Below are 22,556 nucleotides of genomic sequence, written 5' to 3' on the forward strand. Positions count from 1 at the left end.
TCTCTCTCTCTCTCTCTCTCTCTCTCTCTCTCTCTCTCTCTCTCTCTCTCCCCCTCTCTCCTTTCACCCTGCCCATCTTTAAAAGCATTTTGCTTCTGACTACTACCTCTTCCAATTTGCCTTTCTTCATTTGCCCCCATATCCCCTTCCCCTCCTACTTTCCTGTGGGATAAAATAGATTTCTATGCCCAAGTGAGAGTATATGTTATTTCCTCTTTGAGCCAATTCCAATGAGAGTAATATTCAAGCACTCCCCCCCTCCCACCATCTTCTCCTCCACTGTAAAAACTCTTTCATGTGAAATAATTTACCTCCTTCTACCTCTCCCTTTCCCCTTTTCCCAGTGTCTTCCTCTCTCTTGCACCTTAATTTTATTTTTTTGGATATCATCCCATCATATTCAACTCACACACGTGCCCTCTGGCTATCTATACTCCTTCTAACTGCTCTAATAATGAGAAAGTTCTTAAGAGTTACAAATATCATTTTCTCATATAGAAGTGTAAACAGTTTAACCTTATTGAATCCCTTATGATTTTTCTTTCCTGTTTACCTTTGTATACTTCTCTTGAGTCTTGTATTTGAATATCAAATTTTCTATTCATGTTTGTAGTCTTTTCATCAAGAATGCTTGAAAGTCCTTTATTTCATTGAATATCTGTTTTTTCCTCCATGAAGGATTATACATAGTTATGCTGTTGTAGGTGATTCTTGTTTGTAATCCTAGCACTTTGCAAACCCTCCAGTTCTTAAATGTAGAAGCTGCTAAATCTTGTGTTATCCTGACTGTGTCTTCATGATATTTGAATTGTTTCTTTCTGGCTGCTTGCAATATTTTCTCCTTGACTTAGGAGCTCTGGAATTTGGCTGCAATATTCCTGGGAGTTTTCATTTTGGGATCTTTTTCAGGAGGTGATCAGTGGATTCTTTCAATGTCTATATTACCCTCTGGTTCTATAATATCTGGTAATTTTCCTTGATAATTTTTTGAAACATGATTTCTAGATTCCTTTTTTTTTTTTTTTGATGACAGCTTTCAGGTCACCAATGGAGTGAAATAAGGCTGTATGCTTGCTACCATGCTTTTTAGCATGATGTTTTCAGGCATGTTGTCAAATACTTTCAATGAGGACAAACACCGCATTAAGGTCAGCTACCACACTGATGGTAAATTCTTCAACATGAAAAGGCTACAAGCCAAGATCAAAGTGGAGGGAGTATTGGTTCATACTTTTCTGTTTGCAGATGATTGTGCACTCATCACAGCTTCTGAAGCTGAAATGCAAGAAAGTATGGATTGATTCTCTGTTGCTTGTGCTAATTTTGACCTAACAATTCGCACCAAGAAAACACAAGCGCTCCATCAGCCACCACTCACTATCCATGTGTAGAACCATCAGTTACAGCAAATGGAGAAGTTTTGAATACTGTGGATAAGTTCACTTTCTTTGGTAATGTACTTTCTAGGAATGCCCACATAGATGATGAGGTTTACACATGCATTGCCAGAGCTAGCTTAGTGTTTGAGAGACTCTGAAGAAAAGTGTAGGAGAGAAGAGGTATTAGACTGACTACCAAACTGAAGGTCTACAGAGCTGTTGCACTGATCTCGTTGTTGTATGCCTATGACATCTGGACAGTACATCAGTGCCATGCCAGGAAACTGAATCACTTCCATTTGAATTGTCTTAGGAAGATTCTGAATATCACCTGGCAGGATAAGATATCAGACACTGAGGTCCTTTCTCAAACTAAACTGCCAAGCATTCAAACTCTACTTCAGAGAGCGCAACTCTGATGGGCTGGGCACATTGTTTGAATGCAAAATGTATGCTTACCAAAAAGACTATTTTATGGAGAACTCACACAGGGCAAATGTTTACATGGTGGTCAGAAGAAATGATAAAAGGACACTCTCAAGGTCTCTCTTAAGAACTTTGGAATAGATTGTGTGATTGGTTTGAAAGAAATGAGAGATACTCACATTTAAAGAACATAACCCAAATGTTCACTTGCCTGACCTGTGGTAGAGTATTCTGAGCTTGTATTGGTCTGATCACCCTCAGTGGGACACATTGTGACTTGACTCTAGTACAGCAATGTCATTTTGGTCCTCTTTGAGAATGAAGGACAATGACCAAGTGATCTCTTCTTGATCTATTTTCCAGGTCAGTTGTTTTCCCAATGACATATTTCACATTTACTATTTTTTCATTATTTTGATTTTGTTTTTTGTTTCTTGGTGTCCTATGGAGTTATTAGCTTCCAATCATTTAATTCTAATTTTTAGGGAATTATTTTTTTCAGTGAACTTTTGTATCTCATTTTCCATTTGGCCAATTCTACGTTTTAAGGAGTTCTTCCCTTCAGTGGATTTTTGTGCCTCTTTTCACCATTTGGCCTATTCTGATTTTTTGTTTTTGACTAGGCAGTGGGGTTAAGTGACTTGCCCAGGGTCCCACAGCTAGGAAGTATTATGTGTCTGAGGCTGGATTTGAACTCAGGTCCTCCTGACTCCAGGGCCAGTGCTCTATCCATTGTGCCACCTAGTTACCCCTAAAGGTGTTATTTTCTTCAGTATTTTTTGTGCCTCCTTTACCAAGCTGTTGACTCCTTTTTTTCATGATTTTCTTATATCACTCTCATTTCTTTTCTTAATTTTTCTTCTCTCTCTGTAAGCTACTTTTTGAGCTCTTTCAGGAATTTTTTTTGGGGGGCCTGAGACCAGTTCACATTTTTCTTTGAGGCTTTGGATGTAGCAGTTTTACTTTGTTGTCTTCTGAGTTTGTGTTTTGATCTTCCTTGTCACCATAGTAACTTTCTATAGTAAGTTTTTTTGTTGTTGTGTTTGCATATCTTTCCAGCCTATTTCTCAATTTTTAACTTTATGTTAAAGTTGGGCTCTGCTCCTGGAGTAGAGGGGGCACTGTCCCAAGCTTCAGGTTTTTTGTACAGCTATTTTCGGAGATAATTTAAGGTGTGGGGGGAAAGGGGAGAACTGTTTTTAGTTCTTCCAAGGTAGTATGATTTAAGGAGGGGTGTGTTTACTATTCTCCTGGCCTGTGCTCTGGTCTGTGAGTGACACCCTGGAAATGAGACCAGGTTGTGGCCACAAGCTCTGGTGTGCTAGTGCTTTTCCTTGCCCCAGGACTATGACACAAGACTGTGATCCAGATCCACTTATGGACAATGTAACAAGGTCCTGCACCCAGTGCCAGCAAAGGGACCTCTGTAATCTCTTCCTGACTAGTTGTTTGATCCCCTTACTATCTGTGGGCTGAGAGCTTCAGAAGCTGTTGCTACCAATTCAGTTGCCCCAAAGGCCTGCTGCTGGCTTGCTGAGGAGCCTGTTACTGTCTTGCCAAGTGTTGTCTATTCTGGACTGGGCTCCACTCTTACCCTGGTGGCACTCTCATCCTTGCTGACCTTCTAGGTTGTCTTAGGCTGGAAAATTGTTTTACCCATCCCTTTGTGGGTTTTGCCATTCCAGAATTCATTTTGAGGCATTAAAGTTGTTTAGAGGAGAATTTGGGAGAGCTCAAGTGAGTCCCTTCCTTTTCTCTGCTATCTTGGCTTCACCCCCCCCCCCCCCCTGTGTTATTGCCTTTATTTGTATTCCTAGCTAAGTATTTAAGAAATGCTTGTTGACAATTAACTGACTGACTATAAATATGTAAAGTGTTTTGCATTCGGTATGGTGTCAGCAGATATTTGTTGAGCTGAATTGAACTGTGGGATATGTCTAATTGTTGTTGTTGTTCATCCTTTGTTTTCGAAGAGGACCAATGACATCATGGATGATGTCTTGACTTTCGAGTAAATTGGATTTAAAAGAGTCCAAGTTGCACAATGTCATCAGGCTCACTCTCTTCCTGAGTCATCAAAGTCCAGTGGCAGGACAAAAGTCAAGGCCCAGCATACAGTGGATGAATTTGTTATCTTTGATGTCTGATCAAGTTCTGTTCATGGAGGAATAGCACCTGTGGTATGAACACTTGCTGAGTCCTTTTCAGTCCTGCTCATGCATCTGAAAGTGCCTCCTTTCACCGAACTCTCACCTGTGGCTCCAAGAAACTCTAGCATGGGCAGTGGCCACACTCGGTAAATCAGCAGAGGGGCTAAAAGAACAGACCATGAATGGGATTCTATAGGATGGACAAGATTTGGAAACTAAAATAAATCAACAAATTTTGGTGGAGTACCTATTATTTGTAAGACATAGCTAGGGGCTGTGGAAGACACCAAAAATATGCCAAGGTTCCTGTCTTCAAAGAGCTTACAATCAATGTTATTAAGGAGACAAGAAAGATCAATATGGGAGTCAAAACCCAACAGCTCAGTACACAGATGTTTTGCAGTTCATGATGTGTAATTGTGAAATGAATTATGTTGATAATTGGTATGGGGGTATAGAGGGGAGAGATTATTTTTGGCTGGGAGATCAGGGAAAACTTTACAGAGAAGTAGATCTAAACTAAGTAATGAATGATGGGAAGGTTTTGAATAGATAGAAAGAGGGTTGGAGAAGGTAGGAACAAAAATATCCTAGAGTCAGGAAAACAAGAAGCCTGAATAGAACAATTTCATTAAAGTGGAAGGCTTATGTGGGGGAAAAATGGGAAGTAAGTTGAGATCAGGTTAGGAGAGACCTTGAATGAGAGACTACAGGATGCCTGAGCTTTCTAGATAATCGGGAAAGTCAGTAGAAGAATATTCTAAGAAGGAGCACGCAGAATGATTGATTCAAGGCAAGGGAGTGGGAATTGGGCAGGATGTAACTACAGTGAGTAGACTAAATTGACTATAGAGAAGAATCTGGTAGGGTAAGATACAGCTGGATAGGAGCAAATCATGGAGGACCCACCAGGGGTGGGGAACCTGTGGCCTCAAGGCCACATGTGGCCCTCTAGGTCCTCAAGTGTGGTCCTTTGACTGAATCCAAACTACACAGAACAATCCTTTGGATTCAGTCAAAGGGCTGCACTTGAGGACCTAGAGGGCTGCATGCAGCCTCGCAGCAGCAGGTTCCCTACCCCTGCCCTAGACTCTTAGGCTGAGAGATTTGAATTTGAGCTGATAGGAGACCATTATTTTCCCTCTGCCATAAAAGCTGTGGGAGATTATAGGTATTGCTCACTTCCAAATCTGCTGTCATTCCCATATGGCAACCTCAGTTAGTCATTTGGGGATGATAACATCTCATTGACTAACCTCCATGCATCATTCATCAGTGCTTATAGGCAAAGTTGGTTTGGCTTTTCATTTTTCTTTTTGTCTTCCCATTTTCTGCCTCCCAAATGAAGTAACAGATGGAAACCTTGTTTTGTCAATTAGCCAATGTCCCCATTTGATCTGAGTACATCTGGAAGGATTATTTGGATACAGTTTTTCAAAAATTCAAGTGAAAATGGGCATCAGGGAAAAATGAATTTATCTCTTTTTTTTTTCCTTGTCCCATCAAAATGGGTTTCCACTAAAACAAAGAAATAAACTCTCACAACATTAAGTCACAGCAGGGACTACTTCTGCTCAGTTCCTCTCATCTCAGAATAAACCTAATTTATAATGACTCTAGGGGCTGCTGATGTTCCCGCAATGCAAATAAAATGTGCCAGGAATGGCTATACTGAAGAAAGTTTTACTCTATAACTATGCTAGGAGAAGTTCAGATGGGCATTAAAAACAGAGGGTCCTGGAATGATGACTTTGGAAATGAGTTGCTAGTTTCCATTTTTAATGGAATATACGTTTTTGGAGTTTCTCTTCCAAGATTCACCCTCTGAAGAGAGACTTGCTGTACATTTTTCATCTGGCTTAATTTGACTGTCTTGTTATTAAACCTCCTCTGAAAATCAGAGTCATAACTAGGGTGGGACAACTGCAGCTTTTCCCCAGGGTACTGAAGTGAAGAGGATGATGATAGCACTTGTGCTTCTTTAGTAAGTAGGAAAAATTAGACAGCATAAGTTTAGCAAGAATTATTAGTTAAAATAGGAACCTTGTTTTCTCCCTTCCACTCCTCTGCTCCGTGCAGCAGCTACACAACAATTGATTTTCTCACTCTACTTTCTTCCTCCTCCAGAAGAAGGCTCCTCAGCAGTAGCTTTGTAGTGTTCCTGGGTCTTTGTCTCCTCCCATAGAGCAGTGATCGAAGGCATTTCCTTCCACTGGGACTATTTTTTTAGGTTCCAGGCCCTTCCATCTTGCCCTGTATGCCAGAATTACAAGTTTCAGCATGGAAGATAATACTTTTCTTTGGGTAGTGCATTTCTGGTAGCTTTGGCTGTTTGTGTCCACCAGAGATGACTGTAAACTTTCCAATGACTTAGAGTAATGTCACTGTTAAAAATAATGAAATGAGTGATTTTCTCTGGCAAATAGTCAATTAGGAGTTAATAAACATTTATCATTTACTATGTGCTAGGTACTGTGTTAAGTGCTGGGGATACAAAAAGAGGCAAAAGACAGCTCCTATTCTCAAGGAGCTCACAATCTAATAAAGGTAGCAAGCAAGCACATATGTACAAACTAATTACATACAGGATAAATAGGAAATAAGAGAGGGAAAGGTTGGGAAAGGCTTCCTAGAGAAAGAGGAATTTTAGTTGGGACTTATAGGGAGCCAGGAAAGTCAGTAGGCTAAGATAAGGAGGGAGAGTGTTCCATAAATGGGGAATAGCTGGAGAAAATGCTCAGAGCTGGGCAATGGAGTGTCCATGGAGCATCCATGGAGCAGCTAGTAGGCCAGCGTCACTAGACTAAAGAGTTTGTGTCAGAGATTAAGGTGTAAGAAGTCTGAAAAGGTATAAGAGGGCTAGGTTATGAAAGGCTAAAATGTTCAATTATGAAGTTATGAGTGTTTTAACAATTGGAATGCTAGAATTCCAGTTAAAGAACAAAATTTAGACATGGAAATTTTTTCTTGGTCTCTGCTATCAATCTAGGTATTGATACTTTAACCAGAGAAACAGGGTACCATGATGGATAGAGCATTAGACTTTAAATAAGGAAGACCTGAATATCACACTAACTTTTGCTAGCAATGGGTAAGTTACTTGAACTCTCTGAGCCTCAGTTTCCTTATCTCTAGATGAATATAATAAAATATATACTATAGGATTATTTTAAAGATCAAATGGCATAATGTATAGAAAGTGCTATTTAAATGGCACACCTGACTTCTCCCTGATGACACAGCCTCCCTGGTCACCCTTTCCAATATTGGCTTCACCTTCACTCATTCTCCTCTGTATACTGGTCAAGGCAGGAGAGTTAGAATACTCCTTGCTTCTCATTAGTCCTCTTTACTCTGTAACCTCTCTTCCTTTGAGGTTTATGCTATTCAAATCTACCACTCAATCAACATCCTAGTAGCTGTTGTCTACATGTCCCCAGGCCATGCCCCTTCTTAATTAGTTCAATACCTGGCTTACAATTTTTGTCTTGTCCCCAACTCTTGTCTTCATACTAGGAGACTTCAACGTACGTATAGGTTCTCCATCAAATATGCTGGAACCCTGTCCCTCCTCCACTCAGACTACTAACCTCTCTGGCTTCCTTTAAGTCCCAACTAAAATCCCATTTTCTAAAATAAGCATTACCTAACTTCCTTTAATTCCACTGCCTTCTTTCTTTTAATGATGTCCTATTTATCCTGTATATAGTTTGCTTCGTATATATTTGTTTTTGTGTTTTCTCTCTCATTAGATTATAAGCTTTCTGAGGGCAAGGACTGTCTTTTGCCTCTTTTTATGTCTCCAGCACTTAGCCCAGTGCTTGGCACACAGTAGAAGTTGAACAAATGTTTATTGAATGAATGAATGAATGAATTATTCTTACTGACTAGGAGGTGAGCAAAGTTTGCATTAGGCAAACATTTTAGAAGTAGCTTCTCTCTCAAGTACCCAGTATTTGAAAACTTCTCAACATTTCTGGGAAGTATGTTATGGCTTAACCCCAAGAAGAGTGGAATTTTCAAAGGAGAACCCTAGAGGGAGAAATGCTTAATACAAAGGAATGCATCTCTAATGGTTGAACTTTAGACTTTATGTCACCTATTTTCAACAATAGCTAAGACTCATTTTTGGGGGGGATTAGTTTCTACATAGAATTAACTAGGCAGAGAAGATTTGAATATCTCATCAAAGTGTCATGTGAGCAACCACAGAACCACCAAGGTGCTCACAGGTACCTGAAAAACTTCCTGCATCCTGTACACTCTCAACTCTACCTCTAATTGATCTCTCTCTGATCTAATCCAGATCCCTTGGATGCTGACCTCTCTTCTCTCATCCCAGTTATAGACTGAATCCATCCTAAGGCTGGGGCTTTGTATTCCACACCATACCACTCCACCTCTTATTTAAATACACTGGAAGTTCCTCGAGGGCAAGGACCCTTTATAAGTTTAGTGAAGCCAATGGACCTCTTCTCTGAATTATGTTTTTAAATGCATAAAATAAAATACATAGGACTTCAAAGGAAACAGTTATCATATGTATTTCTCTCTCTCTCTCTCTCTCTCTCTCTCTCTCTGTGGATGTGTAAAGATGAAGGCCTGAGGAGAACAGCAGTAAACTCATGGATAAGGTACATATGTTAAACGTGGACTTATTTATTAAATCTCACATTACTAGAAGTAGGTTATCCCTAGAAACTTGGAAGTGGTGGTTTTAGGACATAAAAAATGAAATTGTGCTTTATACAACACATACTGAATTTGAAATTCTTCATTAGCCCCGTATAGTATTGCCCTGATAACTTCCACTATGCCCTTCGTCTTCTACTCAGTGCTGTAGAATGGATTTGGAGGAAGTCATATAGCATGTTGATTGGGTTTACTACACATTTTTGTTAATCTTGGCTAGGCCCTCACTTGACCAAGGTAATCCTTGCTGTTAATAGAAAAAAAAACATTTATAGTCTTTTCTCAATCCTCCTTCTTCTTGATCCCTTTGCAGCATTGACACTGTTGATTCCCCACTTCCTCCTGGTTACTTTCTCCTCTTAGGTTTAATGACACTGTTCTCTTTTGGTTTCCCTTTCACCTGTTTGACCACTCATCCTCAGTTTCCTTTGCTGGATCATCTTTTGTGTCATGCTGCTTAACTGTGGTTGTACCTCATAATTATCTGTCCTGGTCCCTTATCTCTCCCTTGGGTTTAATGACCATCTCTGTGCAGATTAATCCCAGAGCTCTATATTTAGCCCTAGTCTCTCTCCTGAACTCCAGTCCCACAACCTCAACTGCCTATTGGACATTTTGAAACAGATTCCCTGAAGGTATCTTGAATTCAGACTATCCAAAACAGAATTCCTCATATTTTATCCCCAAACCCCCCTTCTTCCAAATTTCCCTGTTTCTATTATCTTTCCAGGTTTTCAACCTTGCAGTTAGAGTTATTGAGCTCAGTCTCCTGGGTAGCAAGGATTACAAGCATGAACCTCTATGCCTGGCTGATGGGCCCACATCCTTTACATCTATTTTCTCTCCACTTACACAGCTACTACTCTTGTTCAAACCCCATGTGGGTTTCACCTGGACTACTGCAATAACCTCCTAATTGGTCTTCCTACTCCAATCCATTTTCCACAAAGCTGACAATGTGAGTTTCCTAGAGATGGGAAGGTGCTAGTAAATATTTAACAACTGGCTCTCTGGAAAAAAGTATACAACAACACATTTTTAAGTTTAATCTGCATTATTAATACACTTTCCATCACTTTCTTAAGCCTGGACAATGAACAAAACAATTACTCAAGCCTTGATTTGTAACATTTTTAACATCAGTTTCCTAGCTATAAATAAATATTCACATTGAAAATTTCACAGTTAGCTCTTGCAAGATGATTTGAGCTCATCCCAGCACATCTCTGCCTAGAAACAGGTCTAACCAGGTCACTCTCCTACTCAATAAATTCAGTGGCTCCTATTGCATCTAGAATCAAATACAAACCCCTCCACTTAGCATTTAAAGTCAGAGGGTCCAAACTATTTTTATTACTGTTTCTCACATATGACAATTCCATCTCCCACCTCTGTGTCTTTGTATTTGTTGATCCCATGCTAGTAATGAATTTCCTCTTTACTTCTATCTCTAAGAATCTCTAATCTTCAAGATTCAGCCCAAATATCACCTTCTGTCTGAAGCCTTTCATAATCCTCATAGCTGCTAGTGTCTTCCCCATACAGATTATTTATTTTGTATATATTTTATGCACATAGCTTTCTGTCTGTCTTTCTTGCTTCCCCTACCCCTCACCATTGACAAAGCAAGAAAAACAAAACCTCTCTTATAAACTGTGTAGTTGAGCAAAACACATTCTTGCAATGCCTATGACCAAAAAAACATACATCTCAGTCTATTATCTGAGTGGATCATTCCCTTCTCTCGGGGTGGGTAGCCTGTTTTATTATGAGTCCTTTGGAATCACGGTTGGACATTCCTTTGTTCAGATTTCCCAAGTCTTTCAAAGTTGTTTATCTTTGCAATATTATTATTACTGTGTAAACTGTTCTCCTGGTTCTATTCAATTTACTCTGTATTAGTTCATGAAAATCTTCTCAAGTTTCTCTGAAATCACCCCCTTCATTATTTCTTATAGCACATAGAAATTCATCACATATATACCATTAACTTCTACAGATATTCCTCAATTGATGGGTGCTCCCTTAGTTTTTAATTCTTTGCCATTGCAAACAGACCTGATTTAAATATGTATATGTATATGTATAAGGAGGAAAAGAACTTATTGTGTATATATACATATATATATTTACTTATATATACACAATAGGTTCTTTTCCTTCTTCTTTAATCTCTTGGAAATATAGATCTATAGTGGTATCACTGGGTCAAAGGGTATGTAAAACTTAATAGCTTATTTTTTTTTTGTCATAGTACCAAACTGCTTTCTAGAAAGATTGGATCCTTTCACACTGGCACCAACAGTGCATTAATATATTTTCCCATGTCCCCTCCAGCATTTCTCATTTTCCTCTTTTGTTGATTTTGTTATTTTGATGGGTATGAGGTTGAACCTGAGAGTTGTTTTAATTTACATTTCCTTAAGCATTAGTTGAGGCAGCTAGGTGACTCAGTGGATAGAGTACAGGGCCTGGAGTCAGGAAAACTCATCTTCCTGAGTTCAAATCTCGCCTCAGACACTTACTAGCTATTTGACCCTGGACAAGTCACTTAACCCTTTTTCCCTCAGTTTCTTCATCTGTAAAATGAATTGGAGAAAGAAATAGCAAACCACTCCAGTATCTTTGCCAAGAAAACCCCAAATGGGGTCATAAAGAGTCAGACACAACTGAATAACAACAAATTATTAATGATTTAGAACATTTTTTCATATGGCTATTGAGAGCTTGGATTTCTTTCTCTGAAAACCGCCTATTCTAATCCTTTTTGACTATTTGGGGAATGCTAATAATAATATTATAATCTTATCATAATCATGGATTATTAATAGGAATAAAGATATTCAGGGGCACATCTTTAACCTTTGAAGGCAGACTTCATGCTGGATAACCACCCACCACATCTCTTGTTCTTAGAATTCCTCTCTAACTTCAAGGCTCAGCTAAGGTGCCACTTCCTACTCTAGGCATTTCCTAACTCCCTCCCATTGTTAGTGTTCTCCCTGGACCCTGAGAATTACTTTGTGTATTTTTCATATACATGTATCTATCTGTTATTTTTCCAGTACAATGTAAGCTCCCTGAGGGTAGGTAAGGTTTTGTTTTTTATATTATATTTACAATACCTGGAACATAGAAAATTCCCATTAAATGCTTGTTGAATTGCTCCCATAAGCTTTTGCTTGGTACCTGTGCTTAAGATATACTCCTAGTTTGGTTGGCTAGCAGTTTAACATGCATTTCTTCTGGTCTTAGATTCATATTTATCATGCTGAAAGATCCTGCATATATCTCCTCTGAGTCCAATTAGTGGTTTTTCCTAGGCCGACCTAGGAAACCTTGTAGTGGAGCAAGGTCTGGATGCTGGAACCAAAGGAATGAAAATTGAAGGGCACTAAAGAGACATGTTAAACAAGCTCAGAAGACTTTTGCACATTTTGATATGATGTGAAACGCAGAGTGGCATAATTAATTTAATTTAACCTGATCTATGGGGCTATGGAAAGAGAACTGGCTCTAGAGTCAGAGGTCTTGCATAACCTTGAATGAGTCATTTCAATTTTGTTTGCCTCAGTTTCTTCATTTGTAAAATGAGAGGTTAGACTAGATGGTCTCAGGCCCCATTTGGCTCTTGATTTATGATCCTCTGGTGAAATCAGATTGATATAAATCCTTCCACATAGTGACTGGTACATATTAAGGATTTTTTGAATTGAAAGTCAGGGAAGTTTGCCATTCACCCCTCAACAGATTTGAACTGGTGTATCTCTCATGACAATCTGGTTTTGACAGAATGTGTCTGGTGTAGCTGCACTGGAGAATTAGGATTATGGAGGACACAAACTTTCCTCTCTTCTTTTGCCATGGGCAGTGTCAGGTGAATTTAACCAGTATTGACTGAGTCCCCATCAAGACCCGAGTAAGCCTTGGGCTAGTACACAAAAGGAGAAAACCTAGTTCCTGCCCTGGAGAAGATAGCCTGCTAATGTTTTCCCAGGTGTGAAATGGAGAGCCTTGCCTAGGGTTAGGAGCCTACATTAGGTCATTTCACATTAAGAGAGACTGGCAGAAACCTTGTTCACTTTTCTAGCCTGTGGTACGAGTGATGGGATATTATGCCACGGAGAGCATGACGGCTTTTTTATTTCATTAACGTGGAAGGAAGAGCTTGTCCCAGAAGAAAAGTAAAGAAAATCCCTGTGCTGTGACAGAAGCTCTCAGATGTGCTGTCAGAATGGAATAATAAGAATAGCTACAGATGTTTTCATTTCTTAATTTGAATGAAAGTTGGAGTCTGGGCTGTGCCGAGGTCTAACCCAGCAACTTTTCCAGACTAATGAATGTGTCAAAATTTATTTTGTCGCTTTAAATAGTCCCAATCACACTGACAAGTTGAAATGTGCAGGTAGTGTGGGGAGTGGTATAAGGTATTCTGTCTAGGGGCAGGCAACTTGGAGCATTTGGAAAGAAAATGACAATAGAGATCTCTTCTTTCTATCTCCCATTCCTAGCTTCATTTAAAGGCAGCATCTTGAGAAACTTTGGAACAACAGGTGTACTTGGAGAATTTAAATCTTTCCATTGTTCTTAGAGAAGTATAAAGTCTGGGCCACATTACCGTATATGATGGGGATGCCACTGTCTAGCACTTCAGCACAGATGAAATTGAGTTAAAATGAGCATCAGGGTCAGTCTTGAAGGGGCTACCAAAAGGTAGGCAGTCTGAGGACTGAGTTAGTGTATATATGAAAGTATGTAGGTCAACCTTGGTGATGATAATAGTGGATTGTTGTCTCACTCTGTACATATGGAACACACAAACTCATATATTACACACACAAACACACACCCATTATAATATAACAACAATTGGAACAACCTTTTCCTACTTTCTATAAGAGCTTGCCTAGTAAAGTAGAGACTCCATTGTTTTTATACCCCTACCTCCACAAAGCTTTGGGGCCTAGAAAGCTGCATTCACTGGGGGAGGATCTTCAAAATCACATCCCAAGGTGGGGCTGTGTGTGGTTGCACCTTCATAGGGACATCTGACAGTGGGATTTTTTCAGAATATAAATAATAATAATAATAATAATAATAATAATAATAAAAACAACATCTAGGATTTTAAGGTTCAAAAAATGCTTTATATCTCATTTGAGCCTCACAAAACTCTGTGAGGTAGATTTCTGTTGTTGACCAATCCTAAAATTTTATTGGTATGGGGAACTCCCAGTGAGGAACCACCCTTCACCAATGGAAAATGGTGCCTGCTCTACAACTTATAGTCTTTGAGAGCCATATGGGTGACTGGGAGGGGAGGGTAGTAAAGAGACTTGTCCAGGGTCAAACAGCCATTATGGGCCTGAAGTAGGACTTGAATCCAGGTCTGCTTGACTCCAAGGCCTGCTCTCCATCTTACACAATGCACTGTTGCACATGAAGTGGGCACTATGAAATTATCATCCCTATTTTACAGAGGAGGAATTTGAGCCTCTGAGAGGTTAAATGATTTGCCCATTGTGGTTATACAACTTGTAAATTCAGTCAGGTCTCATCTCAAGTTCAATGTTCTTTTTTCTCTACTACAAAGGTCTCTATTCTGTTTTACATTGTGTTTACTTTGCTAAACTGCCTCTAAATACTTATGTAAGAAGGTAGAGTGAAAATTCAAAATAAATATTGGGAACAGATGGCTGAAAGTGGCTGTAGATTTTCTGAGTTGGAGGTCTTTCAAAAACCACTAGTCATATCCGGAATACATTCCAAGCATTACCACTTCTACTTCTTTATTCCTACCATTTCCTATACCTGAAGGTCTTTCTCCATCTTCTACTTCTACCTCCATCTATTGATATTCTATTGACAGCTTAAATGTCACTGTCCACAAAGCCTTTCATTTCTGATTTCATCCGCCAGAAGTGATCTCTTTCTCATCTAATCTCATAGCCTTTCATCTGATTCATAGCTCTCCTTTATACTTCTATTCGAACCTTTTATTTGTATATATTTCTTATCATGCTTACTAGATCACAAAATAGGAATGGAATGTAAGCTATTTGAAGGAAAATACTTTGCTTTTTGTCTTTGTATCCTTAACACCTAGCACATAATAAATTTTGATTGATAAATTGATTATTTATATCTTTGTATTTCCTTGTTTATTTTTCATGGCAAGTGATCAATATATGTTTTTGGAAGGAAGGAATAAAAAAGGAAGATGAGGAGAAAGGGAAGGAAAAAGGGAGAGAAGGAAGGAAAAAGGGAGGAAGCCAGGAAGGAAGATAGAACAAACCTGTTCTGGATAGTGGATAGTAACCTATTTAGAAAAGCCAACGTTCTATAAAAGTCCCTTTTAGCTCAAGTATTCTATGAGTCTATCATTCTGGCTCCTAGATAGACTGACCAACTTGCTTTAACCACTACCTGTAATAGAAACTCCTCCCCAGACCAAGGAATATCCTGAAGTCATGGGAGTCTTTCTGAAAATAAGTCAATTCGGAACTATTCTAGGGGGTTCTTGGGGTTGAGGGGATTGGGATTTGGAAGGAGCAGAGGAGAAGGGGTAGCAGATTCCATGAATTTTGGAATGACATTCTAATTTATCTAGATGGGGAACCACGCTGAGGTGGAAAGCCTTCTGTTGCTACTTCTATCAGGAAATCACTGGTTGTTCTATAGTTGAAAAGAAAGCTTCCCAGAGAAACTCCTAAAGACCACATTTTGCTATGCCACTTAGGAATTTTTTGTCCTCATTAGTCCTGGCAGGGATTAGACATAGCCTTAATGAACAAATGAAAAAGCATTTATTAAGCACTTACTGTGTGCTAAGCACTGTCCTAAGTGCTGGGGATATAACTATAAAAGCAAAAAGAGGCCTTGCCTCCAAGGAGCTTAATTTTGTGGGAGACAATGCACAAAGAGGATTGGTAGATAAGGAGGGGGCATTTTGGTTCAGAAAGTTAAAAGGATGGTAAATGGATCATGGGCCATGGGGGTGGGTGGGGAGGAAGATAGTTGATTTGATCAGGTTTCATGGTTCCAGACCTGAAGTGAGAATAGCAGTGTCCTCTAAACTGTCAGACCAACTTTCTGTCCAGCCCATGAGGGGAAGAATCATTGTGTCGGAAGGGCCCACTTTCCTCATCATCACCAGCTGACCAAACTGACCAACTGACACCAATGGGCAGATGGGCACAGGAGACCTAGGAATAGTATCAGTCCCCATTCTGCTAGTACTACTTCCAAACTTGCCCCCATACCTATCATCTGAAGAGATAGCTTCTATGGAGAAGGAGACATCTATTCCTATTTGTTGCCAAACAACTGCCACTCAAAGGGTAGGCAAGTCAGCCTAGCTGAAGTAGTGGGGCACCTAGAGGGAGAGAAGGGAGGTAGCATTTGCTAGGCAAGTTGAACTATCACCACCAACTTGACCCCTACCCTCCCTTGAACTTTCAGTTGAGAGGATGAGGAGAGAGGCACCATGGGAGGCTTAAAGTGGGCCAAAAAGTTTTGCAATAGCCACTGTGGTAAGTGGGAAAATGAATCAATTAAGGAGATGTAAAAAGATTGCCTTTCTATAGTGAAGGCCCAGTCAACATTATGTAGCATGAATTTGTAGTGAATGAAATCAGCACAGTTTTGTGATTTTCTTTAGTTCTGTTTTGCAGTGCACGAATAAGAGCAAAGGTAGGAGTAATCTAGGGTTGGGGCTTGGCAAGTTGTGTTTGGCAATAGGATAAGGGCACAATGAATTCCAGTGTAGTGGAGAATTTAGAGTTCAATTGGTTAACCAAGGGTGTATAGATAGGGAAGGGAGGGGAGTTAGACAGTGGAGGAGTGATGGTCTGGGAAAGAACTGAGGGATAATGGAAGTCCTGGTGAGGATGAAGAAAGGATCATAATGCATAGGGAAAGATAGTGCTAAAAGATTATGATTAGATAAAGGCATTTCAGAGTTCATGGACATGGGAGTAGAATAATTGGTTAGGTAACCTCTGTGTAGCAGAGGTAGATTGGAAGAAGATGTCATAGGAATCAAATAGGTTGAGGTCATGAGAACTGAGAAGATAGGATATTTGAAGGATCTATTAATATGCATGCTTAAGTCTCTTAGTATAATGGAAGGGGTTAGGGTGGAGAGAAAGACTGTGAGTCAGGCCCTAAACTCAATGAGAAAAAAGGGAGAATGTCCTGGGGGTTGCTAATTAATACCAAGGGAAAGGAAGGGAAGAAAACGGAAAGGAAGGGAATGCACAGTCACCAAGATCTGGACTAGGTGATAAATTTAGCTTGAATGAATCTCAAAGAATAAGAGGTTTCTAAGTGCTGGCGGTAGAGGGGTGATCTGGAAATGGCAATGGGGAGTAAGGGGTATTCTGACTCAAGAATACTCAAGTCAAGGGGTATGAGCAAAAGTGCAGTCAGTACTGGAAAAGGGGGCTAGGGATACAGTATCATCAGATGGGAGCCCATTCTCAGTGAATGCCAGAGGATAAGAGTGAAAGAAGAAGTTTGCTAATTATGGAGCAGATGATCCAGAGAACACAGTAGAAGAGGTAGGCAGATCTAGAGGGAGACATTGGGAAGGTAGGATTCGGAAAGATTTACCTGGGGAGGTATCTGGGGAGGTAGGGTTGAATAAAATTCCCACTTTCCAACTTCCAAATAAAAGATTGAGAAGTTGAGAATGGGGAATAGGGTTTGTAGATGGGTAGCAGTAGGTTCGTAATAACTAGGATGGGGAATATACAAGGAGGTGGGAATATGTTAACCATTGACAAATTAGTATCTTTGCCAATACCTGGAGAGTGATCTGTTGAAAGAGGCAGTTGATTAGACTATTTAAAGACCTTACTGAAGCACTAACCTTGTGGTAGGTGGTGATATCCTGGGAGGTCCATCTCATCTCATAGCAGGAGAAGGTAGAGGTATGGACCAGAGTATTTGGATAAGGAGATAGGTGGTGGCAGACAGAGGTGAGCAGAATGAGCTCTGTGGGATGAGGATGGAAGCGGGGAAGCTGGGCAGCTGGTAGGCTTCTTAGAGAAATCTTTGGGGAGCATGGCTTGGAGGCAGATGTCCAGGTCTGGTTCTGAGAAATGTCACTATAGCTCTGGAGAAGGCTCTTGGGGAGAAGATGGAAAAGGGAGTTTTTGTGAGGGTCTGACTTGAGAGTGTTGGAGAAGGCCTTAGGGCAAAAACAGAAGTGGAAGCTGAGTAGCCTAATCTGGTCCTGGGGAATGGTCCACTAGAGAAGACTTTGGTATGAAAAAGGAGGCAAGAGGCAGATAGAAAGCCCTGGAAAAGTTGGAAGCTGAGAGATGGTATCAGTTCCAGAGCAAGCTAGGAAGTGGTATTCTGGTCTTGGGGATAGCCCAATGGAGAAGGCTCAGGCAAATTGAGAAGTGAGTGGTGTGATATTAAAATTTGATATACTACTCTATCTCATTAATATTAATCAATTTACTATGTATTAATGATCGAGCTGCTATATATTAGTTATTCTCCCTTAGTACATGAACTTGAGCTCCCTTTGAACTCCTTAAGGTTGCGGCATTGGTTCCTGTTTAGCCACCCTCCATTCATTACGTTCCCTTCCTCGAGAGTTTCCAGCCACAAAATTCTAATAGATATCCCAATTTTTCAAAAGTTGATAACACATAAACTGTGAGTACCCTGTTTTTCCTCAAAAATGTCCAGCTATGGGGGGCAGCTAAGTGGCACAGTGTTTAGAGCACTGGCCTTGGAGTCAGGAGGGCGTGAGTTCAAATCCAGTCTCAGACACATGACACTGGCTGTGTGACCCTGGGCAAGTCACTTAACCCCGGTTGCCTCACCAAAAAGGGAAAAAAAGTTTAACTATGGGACTTTGCAGAGGATGTTAGTTTGCCTGGTTACAAACACATAATTTGGGGTTAATGACCTTAGCACTGACCAATCAGAAGTGAGATATGCCTATGCTATGCCAGATTGCTGTCACTGTCAATTTCAGGGTTCCTCTGTATGTCTAGAAAAGAGTTGCCTTGATTGTCAAATGCATCCTTGACTACTGCTAGCCTTGCTAATAAATTGAACATACTCAGAATTTAATTGCCTCAGTTTCTCTTTAGTGCATATTTGTTTTTATTGTGATAGTGGTAGGTTCAGGAAGCAGTACAAGAGAAAGAGGAGGAATATAAGTCCTTGTATAATGGCATTTCAATACATCGTGGATGTTGTCTTTCAATGTAGTGTTGCGATGGAAGCTTCTTGACTCAACTCTTTAACATGACTGAGGGTAACATATTATATTATCACTTGATAAAGGCCATTCTGCAGGAGGCTGAGATAATATGATACTGGTAGTTTACTTTCTGATGATCTAACTTCACAAAGTGATACAAGGATTGAAGAGACAGAAGGATTGAATGGATGGATTCAATGGGCTCAAATGGATGGATAGTTAACATATCCTAGACTCTCAAATCTGGCCTCAGACATTTCCTAGCTATGTGACCTTGGGCAAGTCATTTAATTTCTGTTTGTCTTAATCCACTGGAGAAGGAAATGGCAAACCATTGAAGTATCTTTGCCAAGAAAACCCGGAGACAATATGGTCCGTGGGGTCATGAAGAGTTAGAGATGATGACAACTGAACAACAACAACAACAACATAACTCTCAAATACAGATATCTTCAGTCGCTGACAGTTGCAGTACTAGGACAATAGGATGTGAAGGTGAAAGAGAGCACTCCAGGTGCCATGAGCTCCACTTGCTGGGCTCTCCTCTAGGATGCTTCTGCTACACTAGTTCTGTAGAGAACAACTGGGGTGATGTATGAGCTGATTGAATTGGAGCTGCAACTGGCCAGTTATTTAGGAGAGCTTGCCAAAGAGAATGGAGCTGGTGTATCTTTTATTAAATTGGCTCACGTATGGCACCAAGCAGAATGCTGTGCTGTGAGTGTAGGTTGAGAGGACAGGTGAGATTCACAGGGGGTAGACTGAAGCGTCTGGGTTTTCACCTCTCATGTCTTCCTTGTGGTGTGTTTGGAGTCTTTCTGGTGATCTCTTAAGGTCTGAGGTCACATGCTTGTGTTACTTGAGAACCTGGGAGTGGTATGTACCTGAATGGAGTCGGGGGACGATTGAGCAATGAGATGAAGTTGTGTTCTGGATTCAGCCAAGCATGGTTTCTCTGCTTGTACTGTTGGATGAGCTCATTTCTTTCCTTCTGTCCCAAGCAGGCAAGCCTGGTGGCAGGCTGGATCATAGTCAATTCATAATTGAATTCCCTAACAAGTGCCTGTAGTGTATAGTTAAAGTAAGGTATCTTATGCTTTGGGTACCAGATGTGGGGGAGATAAAGTTGCCATTCTGTTATAAATCTTTAAAAGCCTGAATTGAATTATTGCCTAGGCAGAGAGCCAACACACTTCAGCATGGGCACAGGCAACAGAGTTATTTGCCCATAGAGTCAATGTTTTCCCCAAATAAGTGCTTTAATTTTTTTGCTATCATTTGCATAAATATTTGGTTAAAACTTCAGAGTTTTGAGTTATATGTGGAAGGGAAGGCTTTTGAACATTTTTTTAGGATATATGAGTTATCCTTTCTTGATATGGGGGAAAATACTTTGTAAAACTTAATACTGTAGATGTACATTATTATTGTTAGTCTGATGGCCTTTTCCATAAAAAACTCTAAATTGTGAGAGCATTCTGATGGGCTCAACAGGATAAACTAGTTACAAAATATACTCCAGTGATCATCCAAATACGTCTCTGTTTGGGGGGATGTAGCCTAAACTGTATCAGGCTGCTATTCTTTCCACACTTTTAGCACTCACAACCCCCAGGAGAAAACAGTGAATAGAGTACTGAATCAAGAGTCAAGAAGACTGAGACCTGAGCCAAATCTGGCTTCCTCCACTTACTAAGCTATGTGACCCGGTACAAGTCACTTAACCTCTACCTATTTCAGTTTATTCATCTGTAAAATGGGGTAATAATAGCACCTGCCTCCCAAGGTGGTTGTGAGAAAATAATGAAATAATGTTTGTAAAGTACTTCGTAAGCTTTAAAATGCTATATAGATACAAGTTATTATAATTATTATACCAGATTGTCTCTATAGCAAGGATTTTTAACTTTTTTTTTTTATTATAAATCGCATTAGCAATTTGGTGAGGCCTATGGATCTCTTCTCAGAATCATGTTTTTAAGTGAACAGAATAAATGGAAGGAAACAGTAAATTTCAGTTAGAGGTTAGTGAAAATGTTATTTTTCCTATCCAAGTTCATGGACTTGAATCTCTCCATGGAATATTTGGGGTTTGTGGACCCCAGATGAAGAACCTTTGTTCTAGAGCTAGATTACAGCATTTAGAATGCAAAATGACAGCATTTAGAATGAATGAATGATAGCTCTGGAAGAGAACTTAGCAATTGTCTTGTCCAATCCCTATAAATGAGAAAAATAGAATCTAGAGGGGGAAAGTGACTTATCCATGTGTCCTGCTTTCATTTTTTTCTTTGTATTATTCCCAGTACCAAGAAAAATGGCACATTTTGAGAGCTTAATAAATGTGTGTTGATTGTTTTATTGACTGATTGAATCTGAGAAATTAAGTGAATTGCCCATGATCACTTAGTAAATAAGTGGTTGGAGCCTGGGCTGAAATTTAGATCTTCTGATTTCAGTGCTCTGGCACAAGTAGATGGAGAAATGGGAGATCAGTGAACTCTGCCAACTGCTTTAAGTTGGTCACAACTATTTTCTTGATGGGATAAAACAGTGTATAACAGCAATCATTTGTGGAATGACTGTGCCTGAAACCGGCTTAGAGTTTATTTAAGATATTATTTTGGAGAATACAGTCTTATGTTTTGTTGAGAAGAAAGTTGGTATAGAAGTTTTAAAAATTATTGATAACTTTTGTTTTTCTATCACAGTCATTTCTGGAAATTACTACCCTTCTTTCTTCCCCGTTTTACACGTCCGACTTCTTGAATAGAATTCTGAAGGCATGATATGTAGACTATTATGGAGGTAAAGGATTCCACCCAGAACTATAGGATATAGAGTGAAAACTCTGTGTCCACCTTGAGGAAACTACACTTGTTGAATTAAATAGAATAAATGATTTGTCAGAGATATATAGGTCCTGACACTCAGGTCAGATTCCAAACAACTTTGGAGATAAAATATTTTCTCCTGAGTTCTTTTATTTTTTTAAACACCCCCTCCCTTTTTTGTATGATCAAAATGTTCTTGATATCTTTTTTTTAAGTCAGCTTCGGTTCCCAATATATCCTCTCAGTGTTTAACTGCAGGGTACTTCCTAAGAGCACCTGCAGTTAATTAAGTTGCACATCACTGAGGGATTTTAGGAGAGCTTTTGGTGAAAACCTTAAGGTGCTCTAGTCACAAAGAATTATGGTCTTTTAGAGATGTCATAGGCCAAATGAGTGATGTCAGCAGTTTCTTGTACCCTATATGAATAGCTTTCTCTACCAGCAAAGACCAAACCTGTCCTAAACTTACATATAAGTCAGTTCACAAAAACTTACTATGACTATCACAATTGTTATTGCTTTTTTTGTTTCCATGGTTTAATATTAAGGAAGGAAAAAAGACAAAACTTGGAGATTCATACATATATAATATATGATATAATAAACATATATATATATATTTATATATATGTACACACATGTATATGGGGAGAGAGAGATTGAAAGAGAGTTGGAATATTCTCTTTATCTTTTGGGAGCAGCATACCTATCTGTGGGTGTCCAATGACTGGGGCAAAGATAAGAGGCAAGACCAAAAGGAAAGAGATTTATTAGCATGTTAAGGAGTCTGACTTTACTATCAGAGAGATCAAATCTTCTAATTATATTCTCTTGCTGACAGCAAATT

Source organism: Vombatus ursinus, unplaced genomic scaffold (assembly GCF_900497805.2).
Source record: "Vombatus ursinus unplaced genomic scaffold, bare-nosed wombat genome assembly UNPS02014816.1, whole genome shotgun sequence".
In the NCBI taxonomy this organism is placed as follows: Eukaryota; Metazoa; Chordata; class Mammalia; order Diprotodontia; family Vombatidae; genus Vombatus; species Vombatus ursinus.